Genomic DNA, 19,876 nt, shown 5'->3' with positions numbered 1-19,876 from the left:
TCAGGAATGTGTGCTGGAGGGAAGCCATATTTGACTTTAGGTACAGATTAGGACTTTGTATACTTGGGTTTGTTCTGAAATATCTTTGATGTAAGCTTACAGAAACAATAATTTCAGGCCATATTCCATAGTATTTTTCTATCTTAAGTATGCAACTTGGCAAAGAATTGTAAACTCTGTCCATTAACCTTATCATTAATCCTGTTTTGCTTTGCCTTTTTTTTTTTTTTTGCCTCCCAAATGGTGTTTGGATAATTGAAATTGGAGCCATTTTTTAAAAGAAGCTTCCTGAAGCATACCTTCAAAATGTATGCAATAATGTAAAACAGTCTGATACTAACTCAAATATTAGCTTAATCGTGTACATGCCCCAAATTTCCAGAGAAGGCTAATATGAAAAATATTAATATAATTATTTAAAACTCTTTCCAATAGACTCACAGACACTCAGAACAGATTTGTGGTTATCAAGAGTGAGTGGAAGTGGGGAAAGAATGGATTGGGAGTTTGGGATTTATAGATGCAAGCTGTTATGTAGAGAATAGATAAACAACAAGGTCCTACTGTATAGCAAAGGGATCTATATTCAGTATCTTGTGATCAACCATAATGGAAAAGAATATGAAGAAGAATGTATATAACTGTATAACTGAATCACTTTGCCATACAACAGAAATTACCACAACATTATAAATCAACTCCAGTTAAAATAGATAAGTAAATAAAATATTTCTAAAATCAAGATGATACCACTCTACAAGCAGAAAATGAATAGGAACTAAAGAGCCTCTGGATGCAAAGCTAGCTTAAAACTCAACCCTCAAAAAACTAACATAATGGCATGAGCTCCCATTGCTTCATGGCAAATAGATGGGGGACAAGTGGAAACAGAGGCAGATTTAATTTTCTTGGGCTTCAAAATCACTGTGGACAGTGAATGGAGCCACAAAATTAAAAGACACTTGCTCCTTGGAAGAAAAACTATGACATACCTAGAGAGAATATTGAAAAGCAGAGACATCACTTTGCTGACAAGGATCTGTGCAGTCAAAGCTATGGCTTTTCCTCTAGTCATATACAGATGTGAGAGTTGTATCATAAGGAAAGCTGAGTACTGAGAAATTGATGCTTTTCAATCATGGTGCTGGAGAAGACTCTTGAGATTCCCTTGGACAGCAAGGAGATCAAACCAGTCAATCTTAAATCAAGCTTGAATATTCATTAGAAGGACTGATCCTGAAGCTGAAACTCCAATATTTTGGCCACCCAATGTAAAGAGCTGACTCATTGGAAAAACACCCTGATGCTGGAAAGACTGAGTGCAGGGATGAGAGGCTGGATGGCATCACCAATTCAATGGACATGAGTTTGAGCAAACTCTGGGAGATAGTGAAGGACATGGGTAGCCAAGCATGCTGTAATCATGGGGTTGCAAAGAGTTGGATACGACTTAGCAACTGAACAATAACAAGAAAATCAAGATAGAAAAATATATTATACCAGTCATTTATGGTCCTTCTAGCTCTAAACTGAAGCTTCTCCCAATTTCTTATTCTCAATATGACTGTTGCAGTAATAATTCAAAATTGACACCAGAGCTATACTGAAAAATGAGTTGTGAGTGTTAGCACACACCTCACAAAAGCAATACAATGGTCACTCTGAGAGCTCTCCAAGGAAGGCCTTGGTTTCTAAATGGAGTTTTCATGTCAGCATTTTTTCAGTACTATAAAGTTAAAGAATCAGTTAAGTTCAGTCACTCAGCCATGTCCAACTCTCTGTGACTCCATGGACTGCACCAGGCTTCCCTGTCCATCACCAACTCCAAGCATTTACCCAAACTCATGTCCATTGAGTTGGTAATGCCATCCAACCACCTCAACCTCTGTCATCCCCTTCTCCTCCCACCTTCAATCTTTCCCAGCAGCAGGGTCTTTTCCAATGAGTCAGTTCCTAGGATCAGGTGGCCAAAGTATTGAAGTTTCACCTTCAGCATCAGTCCTTCCAATGAATATTAAGGACTGATTTCCTTTAGGATAGACTGGTTGGATCTCCTTGCTGTCCAAGGGACTCTCAAGAGTCTTCTCCAACAACACAGTTCAAAAGCATCAATTCTTTGGCTTTGACATAGTCAATAAAACAGAAGTAGATGTTTTTCTGGAACTCTCTTGCTTTTTTCAATGATCCAACGGATGGTGGCAATTTGATCTCTGGTTCCTCTGCCTTTTCTAAATCCAGTTTGAATATCTGGAAGTTCACAGTTCATGTACTGTTGAATCTCCTCTGACCGTGGTGTTTTCCAGTCAAGAATACTGGAGTGGGATGCCAGTTCCTTCTCCAGGGGATCTTCCTGAGCCAGGGATTGAACTTGGGTCTCCTGCATTGCAGGCAGACGCTTTACCAGCTGAGCCACCAGGAAGGCCCATACTGTTGAATCCTGGCTTGGAGAATTTGGGCATTTTTTTTTGGCTAGCATGTGAGATGAGTGCAATTGTGCAGTAGTTTTAACATTCTTCAGCATTGCCTTTCTTTGGGATTGGAATGAAAACTGACCTTTTCCAGTCTTGTGGTCACTGCTGAGTTTTCCATATTTGCTGGCATATTGAGTGCAGCACTTTCACAGCATTAATTTTTAGGATTTGAAATAGCTCAACTGGAATTCCGTCACCTCCACTAGCTTTGTTCATAATGATGCTTCTTAAGGCCCACTTGACTGCATTCCAGGATGTCTGGCTCTAGGTGAGTGATCACAGCATCATGATTATCTGGGTCATGAAGATCTTCTTTGTACAGTTCTTCTGTGTATTCTTGCCACCTCTTCTTAATATCCTCTGCTTCTGTTAAGTCCATACCATTTCTTTCTTTTATTATGCCCATCTTTGCATGAAATTTTCCCTTGGTATCTCTAATTTTCTGTAAGAGATCTCTAGTCTTTCCCATTCTATTGTTTTCCTCTATTTCTTTGCATTGATTAGTGAGGAAGGCTTTCTTATATCTCCTCGCTATTCTTTGGAACTCTGCATTCAAATGGGTATATCTTTCCTTTTCTCCTTTGTCTTTCACTTCTTTTGTTTTCCTTGCTGCTTGTAAGGCCTCCTCAAACAACCATTTTGCCTTTTTGTATTTATTTTTCTTGGGGATGGTCTTGATCACTGCCTCCTGTACAATGTCACAACCCTCTGTCCATAGTTCTTCAGTAACTCTGTCTATCAGATCTAATCCTTAATAGGTCTAATCTGTTTGTCACTTCCCTGCATAGTCATAGAGAATTTGATTTAGGTCAGTAAATCTTTAATCCTATTTTCTTTTGAAGGTCTGAGCTGTGTTCCCTCCCTGTTATTTGACCTGAGGCCAAACTATGGTGGAGGTAATGAACATAATGTCCTCCTTTGAAATGTCCCATGCATGCACTGGTACACTCAATGCCCCTAACCCTGCAGCAGGCCACCACTTACCCACGCCTCCACCAGAGACTCCTGGACACTCATGGGCAAGTCTGGGCCAGGCTCTTGTGGGGTCACTGCTCCTTTCCCCTGGGTCCTGGTGCTCACAAGGTTCTGTCTGTGCCTCCCAGAGTCTGTTTCCCAGCCCTGTGTATGTTCTGGAGGCTCTATGGTGGGTTAACAGTGACCTCCTCCAAGAGGGTCTATGCCATACCCAGGTCTACTGCACCCAGAGCCCCTGCCCCTGCGGCAGTCCACTGCTGACCCACACCTCCTCAGGAGACACCCAAACACAGTCCTGTCTCAGTCTCTGTGGGGTCTCTGGGTCCTGGTGCACATAAGGTTTGTTTGAGCTCTCTGAGCATCTCTGGTGGGTATGGGGTTTGATTCTAAATGTGATTTCACCCTCCAACCATCTTGCTGGGGCTTCTCCTTTGCCCTTGGATGTGGGATATCTCCTCAAAGTCACCCCAGCACCGCGCAGCCATGCTGAGAGAGAATAAAAACTCTCATGTGAGTCTGTGAGTGGAACCAGCTGGTCAGGTGAGGCCTGGACTCGTGGATATGGAGATAGAAAGGTCGGCTTGAGGAGCAGAGTTTACACATCAGCTTCTACTTGGTTCAAAGGCACACCGAATCTGAATGTCCACAGCCAAGACTGTCTAGGTCCCCAAGCCAAGTAAACGCCTGAGACAGCCAGGAAGTTCAGTGAGGCAGGGAGAACTTAAATCTCCTCTGTCATGGAAGACAAAAGTCCAGATTCCAAGAAGAAGGAACCAATTACTTGCAGTTCCAGGAGCAGAGACAGCGGAGCGGAACTGACCCTAGGCTGACCAGCATTCTCTTTTCCTTCCTCTGTGCGTCCTGTTGCTTCTGTAGATCCTGGGGATCTAGTCTTGCAGGAGTTCAGGAAAATTCCAAATTCCACATAATAAAATATCTGAAAGGGAACTGGATGGGATCTCCCTTTGGAAGTTTTTGTTGTACATCATTGTTCTCTGCTGAGTAACATACTTAAAGTTTGGCTTCAATATACTGATAAGTATTTTAACACTGTTTGGTAGTGTATATGGAGAAATAACTTGCTTTTTTCCTAAATATTCCAAGAGTGCAAGATTGTTTGAGAGGCTGAGAGCAAATGAATAGAATGAATGGACTGATGTATCTTGGGTCAGTTCTGCAAGATGGTAATAAGGTGGTTAATGCCTATAGGGATTGGACAGATCTAGTGCCAATCCCAGCTTTGTGACCTTGGACAAGCTACTTAAATGCTCTGAATCTGTGTCTTTATAAAACCAAAATAATAATGCCTAACTCATAATTAGTATTAAGAGGAGTCAATGAATTAATTTTCATAAGTCCCCTGTCACCACGGCCTATGATCAAAAATTTTTGTCTATGATCAAAAATTGACATGTGCTGTGATCCTGTTGGCAGGGCTTCCCAGGTGGAGTTACTGGTGAAGAACCCATCAGCCAAAGCAGGAGGCACCAAGGGATCGAAGGTCTGATCACTGGGTCAGAAAGATCCCCTGAAGGAGGGCATGGAAGCTCACTCCAGTATTCCTGCCTGGAGAATCCCAGGGACAGAGGGGCCTGGTGAGATACAGTTCATAGAGTTGCACAGAGTTGGACAGGACTGAAGTGATTTAGTACACACACATGTGATCCTGTTGGCAGGTATGGAAACTAGGATGGTTTATATGTGGCCTCATCGCAATACACTTTGTGACAGGAAAAGAATCTGCCCATATGGTGCCCACACGGATAACACTCGTTTCTTCCCTATCACCCCTCTTTCCTTGACCATGGCACTGGGACTGCTTTGCCAAGCTCTCCTGTGTGCTACCACAAGAGTTAGTCAGATGCCAGAGGTCTGAGGTGGACCAGGGAGGCAGTTACCTGAAATATGAAATGAGAGGCGCCTAGAGGGAGAGGGCTTCCCTGGTGGCTCAGCTGGTAAAGGATCCACCTGCAATGTGATCCCTGCTTTGGGAAGATGCCCTGGAGAAGGGAATGGCTGCCCACTCAGTAATCTGGCCTGGAGAATTCCATGGACTGTATAGCAGCTTTCACTTCATTTCACTGAGAAAAGAGAGGTCACGAGTGTTAAAAGCTTTTCTAATCCACTTGTGTGGCTCATGGACCAGCAGGAAGAGACATTTGGGAACATATTCTTGAATCAGAATCTGCACTTTATCAAGATCCCCTCGTAATTCATGATGTCAATAAGATTTGAGAAATTCTGTTCCAAGAAGTTCCCCAAGAAATCAAAATTAGGTGTATAAACCAAAATAGATGATAAAAGCCATGAGGATGTTGGAACAGTGTTAAGCTGTTAAGTGTTACAGGGAGATGACCGCAGTAAAATTTCATCAGGTTCTACCTCTTTTAAAAGCACAGGCACGACAATAAAGATACTATCCAATCCAAATCTCAATTAAGATCAAACGCGGGCCAATAACTAACTTTTTTAACTTGTCACTATTCATATAAGTTCAGTCCAAATCTGCTTGGCAAACATAATATTTAGTATCAAATGGCATACATTCGCATCTTACTAGTACACTAAATTTGCTTTCCAATTAAAATGTTGTTTAAACAAACCAGAATGCCTTTCCAAACACATTGTACTGACTCTAGGAAACTAGACTCTGTGACCTAGTTCATCAAAATGCACTTGAAAAATTCTGTCTGGAACTCTCAGACCAATGCTACGCATCCAAGGTTTTATATTCTTCATTCTGTCTTTTTTCTTCCAAGGCTTGACTCATAACCACTTGAGATAGAGCTAAAGCTGACAGAGAAAGTGAAAATCCTCTCCTTCTTGCCCGGAGGAAATGCTTGGCAGAAGATTTCCAAGCTGTACTGTCATCAAAGCTAAACTTAACCTTGTTCGGGAAGAGAACCCTTAACTTTCAAACTGACTCCTTGTCAGGTCCCTTCAGCTTGCAAAGTACAATGTTAGGGGGGAAAAAGAAAAAAAAAAAAACAAAAAACCGAAGAAAGAATAGCAAAGGATGCATTTCATCACTGAGACGATGACTTCTCATGTTTGGCAAAGACATTAAAGTTAAATGTCTTGATTCACAGGCACTTACTACTCCCTTCATCTCCATTAATCTCTGCTCACAGCTTTGAGATACACCACTACTGTCTCCAGCAATGAAATGAAATTATAATTGCTTTTCAGTGTGTTTTTTCTCATGTTATTTGATTGCTAAAGATTTCTTCCAAAATGGAGATATTTAGTGAACACAATACAATGTATTGTCTTGCTATTTTTAATCTGTTATTGTATAATTTGAAGGGTTGGGTATGGGAAGAATGGAAATTGAACTCATCTGACCGTGACAGATTTGCAAACTCTGAACACAACTCACAGTTTATTGATGCTTTTAAATTACAGCACCAAATACCTGGACATGTTCATATAACATTTATAGCATTTTATGTCTTCACAGCTACAGCCAACGTTTGCTTAAGAATCACAAAAGTAATTCAGGATGAGCAAGAAGAGCATTTTATGAGGAAAAGTAGAACATTCTGAAGCATTTTGCCTGAAACAGCTTTTATTTTTATCCTGTTCCCCAAAAATCATTATCTAGAGACCTGAAATGTCTCAAAAAATCATTATATTTGGGTGCCTAGTGGGTCATTTCACAGAGTCCTGTAAGATCATATTTGCTAACAAATGGGAAGAATCTCTGGACCACAGAAACATTTGGTGAAATAAATTTATCTGGTGTAACTTACTCCTTCCTCTGTCTTCTGATGAGCAAATATTCTCTAGAGTTTGATCCAATAAATTATATCCAAGATTTTTACTGAGTTCCATAAAAGGTAGCATTTCCAAAATTGAAATCTCATAATCTGAGGATCTCAGAATAATTACTATTTATATGCTTATATTAAATTGCCTTCTCTCTAGAGCCTTTGCTGGGATCAATATTGTTTGAGTAACAGCATACACAGGAATGCCCAGAACAAAAAGGTCAGATTTGGGACTTAGCCCTGAACTATGCCTAGTTCCCTCCCTTTTAGAAGAGGGAAAGACATAAAGCCAAGCCATCTGTCTAAATTTCAGAGAAACAGCTGGTCAGATGGGGCCACTCATACCATTTATTGGTCATGTCAGCCTAGTTTCCATCCCCAAATATGAAAAACCAGACAAGTAGAGGCCTAGTGATAAATTAAGGGGGATGATAATTGGGAACTGAAAGTATTTTCATTTCTCAATTCCAGAATTCAAATTTGTGTACTCTCAAAATGTAATCTAAAAAATCTTTACAGAGGCCTAAGGATAGTCATCATTACAATGTTGTATTTAATATATAAGTTAATGCAGATCATTAGTACATTTTGCCTCATTAATTGGGCTGTTCTTATGTGCCAAACACTGTTCTTTTTCTTTGTGTCTCGTAATATTCCTGATTTTTCACAACTCCCCTTTGGAAAATAGACACTATCAGTTTCATTTCCAAGGAGGAAGCTGTTGCACAGAAAAGAGAATGGATTTGCCTGAATTCACCAAGTTGGTCCTTAGGATGACAGATTATACAAGCAGCATGCTGGGGCCCAGAGCTGGACCCTTTTCATTCTGCTTCACACTCCACGCCTGTCAGAGCTTGGGTCCTCAGTGGGCTTAGCAGTCAGGGCCCCCTCCATGTGTTAAGGTTTATCCTCAGTACCCTCAGAGCCTTGGTTTATTTTACCTGTGAATAACAGGGGATTTTGAGGTTAGACCAGGTAATTTGCCTTCCCAGCTAAGACCTCTGTGATGCTGATAACTGCCCTCGTTTGCCATACAGTCACCTTTAAGACTGACTACCCACCTGAAATGTTTTTTTCCCCAAGATCAAATAAAGTCAGTATTTGGAAATCACACACATATTAAAAATAGCAATGATGATTAATCAAGATTCACCTTAAGCACTCACAACTCAGAGTCTTTATTTTTAATTTTTTAACTGAAGTCTAGTTGATTTACAATACTGTATTAATGTCTGCCGTAGAACAAATTGATTCAATTATACATATATAAAGTCATTATTTTAATATTATTTTCCATATGGTTCATCACAGTGTATTGAATATAGTACCTGCAAGAACTCACCGCCTTGATTTTCCTACTATGTGATGTGGGCAAACAAGTATCTATAGTGTTGCCCTGAGAGTTCCAGTTTTAGAAAACTGTTCTATACCTGCCCATATTTTCAATCCCAATATAGGACTATTCTCCATTTACCCAAAATTTTACTTAACATATAATGATTGAGCAACAGATCTGTGATCATCATTGTGAACAGTGATGACATTAGAAAGATAAGTAAGGAGTGCTCCTGCTTGCAAAGAGCTGGGGTCCTGATGTGTGACAAAATCATCAAAACAAAAGCCCATCATTGTGACGTTCCTCCTAGAAAGGGTTGCATAAGACAGCAAAGACGTCAGAAAGAGAAAGTGGTTCTCTCTGTCTAGATGGATCAAGGCATGTTTCTGGGAACACCTACATACTGTGTGGGGATTAGGGTTGGCGAGTGGGTAAAAGGAAGACAACTTGGGAGACATTCAGGATAGAATCACATATAGAGGGGCCCAGAGTGGTAACACAGCATTCTCTGCAAGCTGCCAGGAATTTGGCAAGCCTGAGAATGGACTGAGGAGTAAAGAGTGTCAGAAGAAAAGTAACCATGTGTCTGATCATGAAGAGATATATAGAAGCAAGGGAATAGAGTTTCACTGTGAAGGCATGACGGACTACTCACCTCAGGTCGGTGGAGTAGTTCCTTTCTCCTGAATAGTACTCATCACTCCCCTCTCTTTGGGCAGTGAAGATGGCAACTTCTTACTTGCACCCCAGTGTTCAGTTCAGTTCACTCTCTCAGTTGTGTCTGACTCTCTGCAACCCCATGGACTACAGGATGCCAAGCCTCCCTGTCCATCACCAACCCAGAGCTTACTCAAACTCATGTCCATCAAGTCGATGATGCCATCCAACCATCTCATCCTCGGTCGTCCCCTTCTCCTCCCGCCTTCAATCTTTCCCAGAATCAGTTCAGTTCAGTTCAGTTGCTATATGTCCTACTCTGTGACCCCATGGACTGCAGCATGCAGGCCCTCCCTGTCCATCACCAACTCCCAGAGTTTACTGAAACTCATGTCCATCGAGTCGGTGATGCCACCCAACCGTCTCATTCTCTGTCACCCCTACTCCTCCTGCCTTCAATCTTTCCCAGTATCATGATCTTTTCCAATGAGTCAGTTCTTCTCATCAGGTAGCAAAGCATTGGAGTTTCAGCATCTTTTAATTTCATGGCTGCAGTCACCATCTCCAGTGATTTTGGAGCCCCCCAAAATAAAGTCAGCCACTGTTTCCCCCTCTATTTGCCATGAAAATGATGGAACCAGATGCCATGATCTTAGTTTTCTGAATGTTGAGCTTTAAGCCAACTTTTTCACTCTCCTCTTTCACTTTCATCAAGAGGCTCTTTAGTTCTTCTTTGCTTTCTGCATATCTGAGGATATTGATATTTCTCCCAGCAATCTTCATTCCAGGTTGTGATTCATCCAGCCCAGTGTTTCTCAGGATGTACTCTGCATATAAGTTAAATAAGCAGGGTGACAATATACAGCCTTGACGTACTCCTTTTCCTATTTGCAACCAGTCTGTTGTTCCATGTCAGTTCTAACTGTTGCTTCTTGACCTCCAAACAGATTTCTCAAGAGGCAGGTCAGGTGGTCTGGTGTTCCCATCTCTTGAAGAATTTTCCACAGTTTATTGTGATCCACACAGTCAAAGGCTTTGGTATAGTCAAAACAGAAATGTTCACAGAAACACTATTTACAATAGCCTAGACATGGAAACAACCTAAAGGGACAAATGAATTGAGATGATGTGCTACATATAAACAATGAAGTATTTTTCAGCCATAAAAAGAAGGAAATAATGCTATGTGTAGCAACATGGATGAACCCAGAGATTATAGTAAGTGAAATTAGCTAGATAAAGACAAATATTATATGACATCTCTTATATGTGGAATATAAAATATGACATAAATGAACTTATTTATGAAACAGAAACATATTTACAGACCTAGAGCACAAGTCTTCAGTTGTCAAGAGGCAGTGGGGTGGGGGGCATGGATTGGGAATTTGGGATTAGCAGATGCAAACTATTATATAGGGAGTCGATAAAAAACAAGGTCCTACTGTATAACACAGGGAACTATTTTTAATATCCTGTGATAAACACAGTGGAAAAGAATATTTTAAAAATGCATCTCTTTATAACATCTTATGAGTTGCCATCTGAGATATATATACAGTACTTCCCTGATATTACTCATTATATTTATCTTAAAGAAAGGTGAGAAATCTTATGTATCATTTGGAAATCATTCTGATCTGTGATTCATTCATCATCTCTCTTTCGCTTGATTTAAATGTGTTAATTTTAGAAACTGATTTATCAACTTCCCAAGTCTCTAAGATAACAATAGAGAGAGATTCATTAAAACTAGAAAGCTTGACATGATCCTTCACGTTTACCTGCCTTTCATATCAGCAGGCATTGATGATTCCTAGGTGACCAAATTGTCATAACTTCTCCTTATCTCAATTCTAGTTTTTCACTTCAGGCCTTTTACTTTCTTTTTTATTATAGGATTTGATTGGGTCTCCGTGTTAGCAGGGTTTTACCCTCATCCTCCTACCCTGTCCTCACCCCAGATATGCACATGTGTACACTAACATCCTAAAATACAAATTGATGTGACTGTCTCGTGCAAAGCAGTGCTTCTCAGCTTTTTAAGCTTAAAATCCAAACACAAAAATACAGAGGGCCCTACTTAATGTATCACAAGTTTTTTAATAAATAATATATAAGGACTAGAAAGAGATGCAAGTATTTTCTATAGCCTCATCCCTCGTAATGTTATATAAGAGCTGTGCTTCCTGTCCACCATAGACTCATCAGTCTGTGGACCAGACAGCATAATGCCTGGCGCATTGTGCTTAAGAACTATTAAATGCATCCAATAAAAAAATATGCGTAAAACTTAGAAAGTGCACTGTGTTTGATCTTGAAATCTAGTAATGCATAAACAGGATCGCTCCTGGTACAAAATCATACTAGGTACCCTGAAAAGCTGATAAAACACAGTGTTAAAACCAGCTGGATGGGCAAAGTCAAAAACGTATAATAGAGGGTATAAGAAAGATCTTTCATTAAGCAATGACTAGAGATGATGAGCTTGAATCTAAGGAAGAATAAAGGATATAAAATAGAGGGAACTAACATGTATCCAGTTAAGTGCCATGGGTTAAATATTTAACATGAATTGTCTCTTTTTGTTCTCATAACAAGCCTGGATATAGTTGTGATCCCCATTATACATACAGAAGACTGAGATTAAATAAATTCCCAAAGGGCATATAATTAGCAAGCTGCAGAGTCAGAATCTGCATTCAGACTGGGCTGGAATCCAAAGTCTGCCTATTTCCAAATATACTGCAGTCTCTAACTAGCCCAGAACACACACACACACACACACACACACACACACACACAGAACTCAGTTGTGATCTTGAAGTACCACTGTTGCTGTCCCTGAGCTGGCATTATTTTCTCATCTACAAAGACCAGTGAGAATCAATATTTGTTCAAGTTATTGGCACATGTTTATCCCATCCACTCATAAATGGTTGGCATTCGCCCTCATGCGGTTGTGATATCAGCCAGCTGGCCATTCCTCAACTCAAGCCTATCTTTTCAATCAGGCATTGTTCCTGAATTCTAACGAATAGACTGGTGACACACAGGGTTTGTAGTGTTTCCCTTAGGGACTCTATGCCTAGACCCATTAGAGATGAAGAGGAATGTATATGTGTTGATCAAGCTGCATGCAAAGATTGTGGTTTCTTGAGTAACCAGGATTTTCAGTGTAATTTTGAACCACTCAATGCAGGATCCTGATTAGCTATTGGAAGTTTAGCTCCATCATATTCAAAAAAGAACAGATATCCACTGAGAAAGACTCCGCCAAGGAAAGAGATTTTCAACTCTGATTAGCACTGAATTGATGGAAGCACTATGTTTATGAAATTCTCAACTTGTTGCCTTTCCTTCATTTTAAAATCCTGTGCATAATCATTTGAACAATGTGCTAAGTAAGAATATATTTCCCTGTAATTTTTAAAAGTTTTAATTATATTTTTCCCATTTTGCCAATCTTATCATTATATACATCCCATTGGTTCATGTATTTAGCTTTGCTTAAAAACCCCCAAAATTCTGAAAGTGATTCGGCACTACTTTATAATGGTGTGTGGGTGTGTATGTTTGTTTGGCTGTCTATTGCATGGAATATCAATGGGTGGTGATGGGAAGAGCAGTACAGGAGTATATAGAAACAAAGTTGAATTTAGGAAGTTTCTAAGTAGATAAAATTTTATTACCTCAAAGATTTCCTTTTATCAGTCTCTTTTAAAACTTTTTCAAGTAATCTAGCCACCAATTTCAGCTTCTCATACTTTGGAAATCTCTAAGCCTTTCCATTATGAATTTTACCATTTCTACCCAGCAAAGATTTCACACCTTCTAGATCATTCAATTAAGAGGGACTATTCATAATCTAAAGATTTAGTAGGTTTAGCATATTTGAATTTGACAATCTTGAGTGGTTCTTTTGGAGGAAACGGTCCCCTGACCAAAGCTTGTGCCAACAACAAGCTCTGTATTCCTGACCCCTGCTCGTTGGAAGTTACCCTCTGACTCTGACCCTCTGTGAGCACTCTCCCTGCCCCCACCCCCAACTGCATCAGTGGCACCCAGCTTAGACTCAGCTTGGACCTGTTTTCTGTTCTTTCATTTCCCTCTTTGTTCTTTCATTTCATGATGCTACTTCTGAAAAATTGAAGGTTGGCCTGCCTAATACATCTTGGTGAAGAAAATACGTTGAAAACAGTATATTAGAAAGAATGGTTCGATTACAGTAGAAGTGAAGTGAATGAAGTGAAGTCTCTCAGTCGTGTCCGACTCTTGCGACCCATGGACTATAGCCTACAAGGTCCCTCCGTCCATGGAATTTTCCAGGCAAGAATCCTGGAGTGGGCTGCCATTTTCTTCTCCCGGAGATCTTCCTGACCCAGGGATTGAACCTGGGTCTCCCACATTGTAGGCAGACACTTTACCATCTGAGCCACCAATGAGAGTAAATCCCAGTGTAAATTCAACAGACTTATAAAATCATAGCATGATAATTTAGAAGCATGAGTTAGGATCAAGTAGTGGGAAAAGGAGAAAAAAGTAAAGTGAATATATATCTGAGAGATCTTTCTAAGCAATGGCAACAATAAATAGGACTTATAACTTTCACCTTTTCTCTCAACAAAAAATTGTTGGAAATTTACATAGTCCTTGATGTTAAGTACTATAATTTTAAAAAATCCTTGCTCAACATGACACTTTATAGTCTACATATGATTAGTATATCATATAGCTCCTATCTAAGGAGATTAAAAAACATTTTTAATTAGATTAAATCATTGATAAATTAAATTTAAGAATAGAAAAGTAATAATAAAAAAAAAAAACAAAGCAATCAATTGTGAACTTGCTATTCCTAACCTGAGAATAAAACAAAACAAACAAACAAACAAAAAAAACAGTGGCAGTAGGGAAAAGGAAGTAATCAGAGAGGAAAAATATTTAGGTAGGTATGTATATGTTTTTCTATTTAATCTGTGTTTTTTATTGACTTTTATTGGAGTGTAGCTGCTTTACAACGCTGTGCTAGTTTCTATTATTCAGCAAAGTGAGTTAGCCTTGTGTATACAAGTATCCTCGTTTTTAGATTTCCCTCCCTTTCGGTCACCAGAGAGCATCAAATAGAGCTCCCTATGGTATACAGTAAGTGCTCATTAGTTATGCATTTTATATATTTTATACATCAGTTCTGTTCAGTCCTGTCACTCAGTCATGTCGGGATCCCTGCTATCCCATGAACTGCAGCACACCAGGCCTCCCTGTTCATCACCAATGCCCGGAGTTTACCCAAACTCATGTCCATCGAGTCGGTGATGCCATCCAACCATCTCATCCTTTGTTGTCCCCTTCCCCTCCTGCCCCCAGCCTCTCCCAGCATCAGGGTCTTTTCAAATGAGTCAGCTCTTCACATGAGGTGGCCAAAGTATTGGAGTTCCAGCTTCAACATCACTCCTTCCAATGAACACCAAGGACTGATCTGCTTTAGGATGGACTGATTGGATCTCCCTGCAGTCCAAGGGACTCTCAAGAATCTTCTCCAACACCACAGTTCAAAAGCACCAATTCTTTGGTGCTCAGCTTTCTTCACAGTCCAACTCTCACATCCGTACATGACCACCGGAAAAATCATATCCTTGACTAGACAGACCTTTGGTGGCAAAGTAATGTCTCTGCTTTTTAATATGCTGTCTAGGTTGGTCATAACTTTTCTTCCAAGGAGCAAGTGTCTTTCAGTTTCATGGCTGCAGTCACCATCTGCAGTGATTTTGGAGCCCCCAAAAATAAAGTCAGCCACTGTTTCCATTGTTTCCTCATCTATTTGCTGCGAAGTGATGGGACCAGATGCCATGATCCTAGTTTTTTGAATGTTGGGTTTTATGCCAACTTTTTCACTCTCCTCTTTCACTATCATCAAGATGCATACAGTCCATGGAATTGTTCAGAAGGCCAGAATTCCGAGTGGGTAGCCTTTCCCTTCTCCAGGGAATCTTCCCAACCCAGGGATTGAACCCAGGTCTCCCGCTTTGCAGGCAGATTCTTTACCAGCTGAGCCACAAGGGAAGCCCATTGTATATATGGTAGTATATTTATGTCAGTCCCAATTTCTCAATTCATCCCACTCTGTTTTTCCTGTTTGGTAACCGTAAGTTTGTTCTCTACAACTGGACTCTTATTTCTGCTAGAAAAATGCTAGAGATGAGCTTATTGCTGGGCAGGTATATTTTGGAGCCATTGTGTTTGGGCTAATTATGGGATACTCGTGTACAGGTGTTCTTAAAAAAAAACCAAGGAGGAAAGAGCTAAACTCACACAAGATAATCAACTGGGAGACTGGCCCTTGACAGTCTCTGACGCATTTCTGCCATCATTTTAGGGATGGGAAACAAATGTTCAGATGGACAATGTGTACAGAGTCACACAGACTTCAGTCATATTCTGCTTGGACACGGAATGGAGCATGAAAAGAACAGAGAAACTTGTAGGTTGCTGACCCACCCAGAATGAATGGTGTCTACTCCTGGCTGTACCACAGTGGCCGCTGGCCACCTAGAAAGGGGGGCTGCCCCAGAGGCAGGCCAGAATGATGGCTACCTATGCTGCTTTGTTCTGGTCTTGTTGTTCAGTCACTCAGTCGTGTCCGACTCTTTGTGACCCCATGGACTGCAGCACGCCAGGCTTCCCTGTCCTTCACCATCTCCCAGAGTTTGCTCAAAACCCATGTCCACTGAAGCAGTGAGGCCATCCAGTCATCTCATCCTCTGTCATCCCCTTCTCCTTCTGTCTTCAGTTTTTCCCAGCATCAAGGTTTTTTCTAGTGAGTTGGCTCTTTGCATCAGGTGGCCAAAGTACTGTTATTGTCTTAGTGGGTTTGATTATGATAAATTCCTAGCAAGCAACTTATAAGTGAAGATCAGTACCTCTAAACAAAGTCTTTCCTAAAATCTTGAATAGAATGATTTTTAAAGCCAAGAAAAAATTCCAGAGCCATCTTGTTATTCCCTGGACAGGACCAGACTCCATTGTGATGCCCTGTCTACACCCCTATCCATCACCAGTCATGACTGTGAAGCAATGTGGAGTGTGTCCATCTCTACTATGATAGAGGAATTAGTTAAAATTGCTTTTGCTATCGTGAAAGCCTGACAAAAACTCTGACACCTGGAATGTGCCCAGTTAAAGTCTGTTGATTGAACAAATGAACAAACTCCGCCATTTGCAGTAGAGGAATCTGAAACACATAAAGATAAAAATGAGAGCAGTTCACAGTGAAGGGAAAAGAGGACCCAGGATTCCTGGATCCCAAGCCAAAGGTCTCCTGCATGTAACTGATCACACCCATTAGGAGCTTTATGCAAATTAATGGATTATCTTTCAACCCAGAGTACATGCTCGGCTTCTTGAGCTTAGGGTCTATGTCCTTGACTTAATTCTGTCCTCCCACAGCAAAGAGCAGAACCATGCGTATCCAGCAGATAATCAAAAGGCAAGTAGAACGGTATTACGGTGGAGATGGATGTCAGGATAAAGAGGGTTTGACCTTCCTTTCATGATTCATTTCAGAGAGCCATGTTTCTTGGTCTGTGCATTTTAGAGTAATTTATCTTTTAGGATTTCACTGTGGAAAATGGGGAGGATCAGAGTCAAGAGTAGTATTAGAGTATTTATTTTTGTTGTTTGCTAAGTGAAATTATAGGTAACAAGGTAAAAAAACAAATGAAGCTAAAAGCATGAATTGACACTTCTAAGCCTCATTGTCGGCACTATACAAAACGCCTGCTTTATGTCTTTTAAACAAAGTGGGCCATTAATGTGTAATGCTAAGAGGAATTTTATCTCACCTATAAATAGTGAATCCCTTAAGCTCCAAATCCCCATATACAGACAATTTACTCTGGTAATCAAGGCGATGTTCACAATTTAACTTCAGTTACCATCTGTAACTCTATTGGTATTTTAATAATAATGAATAAAAATATACACTGGCAAACAAAAACGTTACTTAAAGTAGAACCATCTTAAAGAGTCAATGATAATTTCTCAGAAGCTGTGTAAATATCATATTTATGCAGAACTCTCTTTTGTGCCTTTACCTTTTAATTAATGTCAAAGAAAACCTTTAATATTTACACATACATGTATATTGAGGGGAAAACTATCCCCACTTCTTCCAATTAAAAATATCAAAGAAAATGCTTCCCATGAATATGCAAATATTAATAAGGAAACAGATACATTTCTTTCACTTGGTCTCCCTTTGTGGGCTTTCCTCCCCCTTTTTGGAGGAGTGTCAAAGAAGTAAAGAAGGCAAGAATAAGTGAGAAGAAATGCAAATTCTTATGAAAATTATACACTATTCTTCAAAGTTTTTCTGTTATCCAGAAAAACTATACCCTTCCTTTAGCAGAAAATAAATCATTTGTTAAAACAAACGCTACGAAGAATGATACAACTAATGCTTACCAGACTTACGCACAGGTGGCATATTCTGACCTAGTGGTCACCATCTGGGGTTGAGGAAACCTGAATTTCCACCTAAGCCAGTCTGTTAATTAACTGACCAGTCCTAAGCAGGCCTGTCATCTCGTACACCCCGAGGTCCTCATTTGTAGTTGAAGGGCTTGAATTCCTTATTTTCAGAGTTTCTTTCTGGTTCTAACATCATCTCAGTCTGTGAATGTAGAGCTACATCATTTGCAAATAGGACTAGGGGTATCCAACACCCATTGATGGGAAGAGTTGAATGTTATAATACGAATGGTCACATTTATACTTATGGATTTTTATCTCCCTAGGCTTGAGATGCATTTCGAGGTGGCCTTTATGGTGTAAAAGAAAACAAGATAACCATAAAGTTATCTGTTGAAGAAAAATGAAGAATAGAATTGTGAATTGTTGGTGTTCCGTCGCTAAACTGTGTCTGACTCTTTTGTGACTCCATGGACTGAAGCCCTTCAGGCTCCTCTGTCCATGGGTTTTCCCAGGCAAGAATACTGGCGTGGGTTGTCATTTCCTTCTCCAAGGGATCTTCCTGACCTGGGGTTGAACCCATGTCTCACGCATTGACGAGCAGATTTTTCACCGCTGAGCCACCAGAGAGGCTCCGAAAACGTGAATAGAAGTTTGCATTTTAACTAGGGCTTTAATTTCCCCTGATTTTTGCAGCACATCTCTGAATGGTCTTTTTCAGGGAATATTTTGAAAATATTCCACTATGCCAATGGATCTGTGAAGCACGGATCATTTCTAGAAAACTAGTCATGGTGTCTCTCAGTTTCCGTGTTCCACAGGAAACCTGACTTTTAGTCTTGCCTTATGTTCCTCCTACATTTCAAACATCTCTCTCCCTCCTCAAATTTCTTCACCCTCTCCTCTCTCTTCCTGTAAATACAGATAAACATCCACCACACTTTCGGAAGTACCGACTGATGGATTTAGCGTGCAAACACACTGTCAGAAGGCTGAGACATGAGTGGTGCCTAAAATTCAACAACATGGGCCTGCTTATTTAAAGCCTGAAGGGATGGTGAAGCAGATGGTGCTTCGTGTCTTCCCTCCCCTGCCATGTGTTTACTGCGATCGCCCAGTCTCAGGAAGGCTGCCAATCCGCAGAAGGGAAGGACTGCCTGGTGCAGTGCTGTTTTCAACCCTTCTCTCCCTTCCACTTCCTTTCCTTCCTCTCTTCAGGTTGACCACAAACCTTCAGTGCAAAGAGCTTCTGGTGACATCAATTCTTGTGCAGGTTTTGCAACATAGACACGAGATTCCCAGGAATAAAATTGTTGAAAACGGTTGCTCTGGATTGCAAGCAGATATTACACACAATTAATATACTGTTTCCTGGGCTCATTCTGTGCCTTATCTTTTAAAGGGAACTTTGTCCATCTCTTCTCATTCCATCTGTAAAGTGATTCTGTGGCTAGATGTGGCAGAGATGAGTCGATTTTGTGGGCTCATTGAATTGGAATATATTTTCTGGAGTCACCAAGGCAAGAGAAGAAACCAGTCTAGAATGGGAAGCTTGCAGCTTTAGTCATCCTGACACTGTCCACAATCCCAAGCAGTCCCAAAGGTGGAATTTTCTAAAAATTAATTACAGTTCACTCTTGAAGAATGTGGGTAGAGGGCTGAGAACCCCCAACACATTGGGAAAATCAGATTCTGCATCTATGTTTTCAGCCAACCGTGGACTTGCAGCACTGTACTTCATACTTATTGGGGGGGGAAAAACCCTCTAATAACCTAAATGGGAAAAGAATTTGGAAATGGTACACGTGTGTGCATACCTGAATCACCTTGGTGTACACCTGAAATTAAAATAACATTGTGAGTCAGCTACACTCCAATACAAAATAATTATTTTTTTAGAAACTATATATTAAGTCTTAAAACTCAAAAAAAGATAAAAAGTATACTTCTCTCTAAAAAAAATCTGGTATAAGTGGAACCATACTCTTCAAACCCATGTTATTTAAGTGTCAGCCATGCTGTCCTCATTTTTGCTGTATTGTTTCTCCTGTTTGTGTGTGTGCTAGTGGTTCAGTTGTGTCTGACTCTTTGAGACCCCAGGGACTGTAGCCCATCACCAGTCTCCTCTGTTAATGGAATTCTCCAAGCAAGAATGCTAGAGTGGGTTGCCTTTCCCTTCTCCCTGACCCAGGAATTGA

The 19,876-nt window shown here is 40.4% G+C and overlaps 1 protein-coding gene and 1 non-coding gene across 2 annotated transcripts in view; one reads left to right on the top strand and one right to left on the bottom strand.

Moving 5' to 3' along the window:
- Window positions 1-19,876, top strand: part of CNTNAP5 (contactin associated protein family member 5) — a 995,095-nt gene that overhangs the window by 195,776 nt on the left and 779,443 nt on the right. The window lies entirely within an intron of this gene.
- On the bottom strand, window positions 2,347-2,419 carry TRNAC-GCA. The gene has a single exon. It is a non-coding gene; the product is annotated as a tRNA-Cys (tRNA).

The sequence above is a fragment of the Cervus canadensis genome, chromosome 15 (genome assembly GCF_019320065.1).
Source record: "Cervus canadensis isolate Bull #8, Minnesota chromosome 15, ASM1932006v1, whole genome shotgun sequence".
Lineage (NCBI taxonomy): Eukaryota > Metazoa > Chordata > Mammalia > Artiodactyla > Cervidae > Cervus > Cervus canadensis.
The sequence above is the reverse complement of the archived record's forward strand: the minus strand, read 5'-3'. Positions and strand labels throughout refer to the sequence as shown.